Below are 4080 nucleotides of genomic sequence, written 5' to 3' on the forward strand. Positions count from 1 at the left end.
CGATCTCGGCTCATCACAACTTCCGCCTGCCGGGTTCAAGTAATTCTCCTGCCTCAGTCTCCCGAGTAGCTGGGATTACAGGAGCGCGCCACCACGCCTGGCTAATTTTTGTTTTTGTTTTTGTTTTTGTTTGTTTGTTTTTAGTAGAGACAGGGTTTCAACATGTTGGCCAGGCTGGTCTCCAACTCCTGACCTCAGGTGATCTACCCACCTCGGCCTCCCAAAGTGCTGGGATTACAAGCCTGAGGCACGGCACCCAGTCCCATATTACTATCTTTAAAGCAAACTTGAATGCAACGATCTTCATACCGCATCCCACACAGCCACGTAAATCGAAAAGCAGTCCGACTCTGGATGGTGAAACACATGCGGTAAACTCGAATGGAAAGATGTTTATACTGCCTCGGATAGAGACACGTAAATGAAAAAAAAAAAACCATCCCGCTTCGTAAAGTAGGGGCGCTAAACTTAAACATAACGATCCGAATATCGCATCTGAGTGTGCCAAGTAATAGCAGAGACCAGTCAGAACACGGATACTGATGTAGGTGCGGTAACCTTTAATCCAACGATCGTCACACCGCATGTGACTAAACCAAGTGAAATCTAAAGCAGCCACACTCTCCAAAGTACACGCTGCTGACTTATATACACACAAGTGTGCTAACAGGCCCCGACGATCCAATGCAAACGCGTGGAGGTAACGAAAGAACCTCCCATTCCACCTTGTCAGCAGACAGCGTTTAGAGATCTCCTTTGCTGATGTAATGCGAAATAACGGTAACTGACAGTGCAAGTCCCGCACTTAACCTCAGCCTAAATGACCAAGGCGCTGTAGGCATTAGCGTTCCTTCACAGCCCTCCTCCTCTTAGAGCCAAGTGTATTAATAGGTCCCGACAATCTCAGTGGAGATGACAAGAGGCTCCCATTCTATGAGTGGGGATAACAAGCTGACGACAAAACTCGGGTGCTCCCCCCACTGGCACCCAGCAGGCAGCACCAGCCCCCGCTCCCAGAGCCCTCCATCCTGCCCCTTCCCAAACCCCCATCAAAACACCAACCCAGTCTCCTCGCTCTCAAGTCGTTTTCCGACCTGCCTGGGAGCCACTCTGATCTCCCAGAACACCTCATTTTGTGAGTTATAAGCCTTTCACGCCTTCTCGGTCCCTGTGTGGTGTCACCAGTCTCAATTTCCAAAATAAATTTTCGGTCAGTAGTGGCGGTGGGGTCCATCTAGTTCTGCAGAGTGGGAACAGCACAGAAGCTGTCGGACTTGCTGTGCACATATTCCAATTTGGGTGGAAAAGCCTCCTCACTGGACTGGGTGGCCTCTTGTCAGTGACAAAACCAAGGGATTTGCTACTCTCTCATTTACACACACTGGTTACTGAGTGCCTCCTGTTGAACACTTTCACTTCCGGGGAAAATTCGTTGTTCCAGACCAAGCTCACTACTGTCTTCACTGGACATTTCTAAGAGGTGCTTTTGGTCCCAGGGAAATACCCCGGAAGCTGTGAAGTACAACAGCCTTAGGCCCTGTCCCAAAGATTCTAATTTAATGGCTGTAGGGTGGGGCTAGGACCTCAGGATGATTCACTCCACGGAGCTATCGAGCTATTGTCCTCAACTATAGCCAAGGGGTGATAAGCACTGTTAGACACAGAAGGAATTTACACTCCCCTTCAGGAAAGACCTTTGTAGTTACGACCTCCAAGCACGAGTGTGAGGTATGACCTCACACCCGTGCTTGGATCCGGCGTTCCCGGGCTTTCATTTCGAATTTACATGCCCCGCCCTTTCAGGGAGGGCGCGGCCTCCGCGGTTGACTCCGCCCCCGGGGGCCGCCTCTGCGTGGGGGAGCCGGGGCTCCGCTGGGGGCGACTTCCTGGTTTCTATCCAGCCGGCGCGAAGACAGAACCGAAGGAGACTGGGGGCGAAGGCGAGAGGGGTCTGTGGAAGAGACCGCTCGGCGGAGAGCCGTCCACGTTTTCCTGGAGAAAGACGAGGTCCCAGGGCAGGAGCCCGGGCGGCGCCGGGCCTTTACTTCGGCACCAGCGGGCGGGGAGACCGGCCTCGTACCCGCCGGACGTGGGGCCCATTCAGGGAGTCGGGGAAGCCGAAGGCCTGGAGGGGCTTCCGGGAGCAGGGGCTGGAGTTCCTCTGCCGGGCGGGAGGCTGACACCAGACACCCGGCAGAGGGAGGCGGCGCGTGGATGGCGAGGGCCCGGCAAGGATTCTCCCCAGCCCCTGTGCCTGCGTCTCCTGTGGCTTCTGTGCACGGACCGTGTCCTGTGCTGTGCAGGGAAAGCTGCCTCTCTGCCCGGGACGTGGATTCCTTTCACCTCCTCCTCGCCTGGCTACTCCTGACGCAGGTTGTCAGGACTCCGCTTGGGTGTCACCCGTCCAGGAAGCCTCCCTTAATTAAGGGCCCTGGGCACCCACCCCATACGTGACGAGCAGCCCTCCTTTGTATTTCGTCGCACCCCCGTTGTTTATATCAACTATTCCACTCACCACCCTTCTGGGCAATCCTTTATCTCCCCCTCTGAAATCCCATCACTGAGGGCTGGGACCCCTCCTCAGAACTTATCCCCGTTTCCCGGCGGCGATAGTCTGGTGCCTGGCGTGTGGAAGGCGCTCAGTAAACGTTTGTGGAGCGAAGAAACGACGCAAACGTGATGAGCACGACAGCCCGAAACAGAGAAGACGCAGTTAGGAGGTTACTGGCCCCGCGCGGGGGTAAAGGGGGAAGGTCGGGCTCGGGGTGGCAGGACACCAGAGGGCAGGGGTGACTGCCGGGGTGCTCTTGCGGGAGGATGGGCGTCAAGGCCCCCGGCAAGGTTGCGATAAAGTTTCTCTCCGAGGCACAGACTGCCGCCTGCGGGGTCAGCATTTACCTCTCCCTTCCTCCTTCCTAACCCAACTTCGGCGGAGAGCTGAGGGCTGAGGGCTTTAGGCGCATTACCTCCAACATTTATTTCACTCGACGGCCGAAGGCCGTAAGAGGTGGGCCTTATCATTAGCCACGGCCGGGGTTAGGGTGAGGCCACTCCTCCAGGGCGGAATTTCAGGGGGTGCCCCCCCCCGCCCCAAACCCTTCGGCAATCAACACAAACTATGGTTCAATGCAATGTATCTTACCTTGTGGGCGGGAAGCCACCCAGGGGCCGAGGCAAGAGACTGAAGGCACAAGCTGTTACAGTATAATAAAGAAAATAATCAGAATAAGAAAGGTTATACCAGAAATAGGATACAGATATGATTATATATGACTATTACTAATCATTAGTTTGCAGCATTACTCTTTGTTCTATTACTGTAAGAATCTCTGTTCTGTTGTTTTAACCTAGGGAAAACCGGGCCATAGAGAGTTAGCAGCTGGAGGGACACGGTGAGAGGTGACCAGAAGACAAGCGTGTGAGCCCTCGGTCACGCCCGGATAAGGGCCGCTCGAGGGCTCCTTGGTCTAGCGGTAACGCCAGTGCCTGGGAAGGCCCTCGTTACTTAACAGACCTTGGTCTAGCGGTAAAACGCCAGTGCCCGGGAGGGCACCCGTTACTTAGCACACCGGGAAAGGGAATCTCCCTTTCTCCAGGGGAGATGGAGAACACTCTGCTCCGGCACCTCTTGTGGGAGGCCTGACATTAGCCAGGCCCGCCCTCAGTCGTCCGGAGGCTGGACCGTCTCCCTGTGATGCTGTGCTTCATTCAGTGGTCACGCTCCTTGTTCACTTTCACGTTCCGCCTGTACACCTGGCTCCTCCTTTTAAGTTCTTAGAAGATAGCAGTAGCAGAATTAGTAAAAGTACTAAAGTCTTTGATCCTTCTGATAAGTGCGTAGAAGAAATGCTGACCTATGCCGTCCTCCCTCTCCGCCTCGGCTATCACAAAGGGAAAGACCCCCTGTCCAGTGGACACGTGACTCGCGTGACCTCTCAATCATTTGAGATGACTCACACCCCTTACCCTGCCCCCTTGCCTCGAATACAATAAATAGCAGCCCGTCCAGGCATTCGGGGCCACTACCGGTCTCCGCGCTTGGTGGCAGTGGTCCCCCGGGCCCAGCTGTCTTTCATCCTG

At 54.9% G+C, this 4080-nt stretch overlaps 1 long non-coding RNA gene across 1 annotated transcript; it reads left to right on the top strand.

Moving 5' to 3' along the window:
- The first annotated feature begins 2607 nt into the window (after positions 1-2607).
- LOC139359645 (uncharacterized) lies at positions 2608-4080 on the top strand. Its single transcript, XR_011615879.1, has 2 exons — positions 2608-2740; positions 3352-4080. It is a non-coding gene; the product is annotated as an uncharacterized lncRNA (long non-coding RNA).

The sequence above is a fragment of the Macaca nemestrina genome, chromosome 17 (assembly GCF_043159975.1).
Source record: "Macaca nemestrina isolate mMacNem1 chromosome 17, mMacNem.hap1, whole genome shotgun sequence".
NCBI lineage: Eukaryota > Metazoa > Chordata > Mammalia > Primates > Cercopithecidae > Macaca > Macaca nemestrina.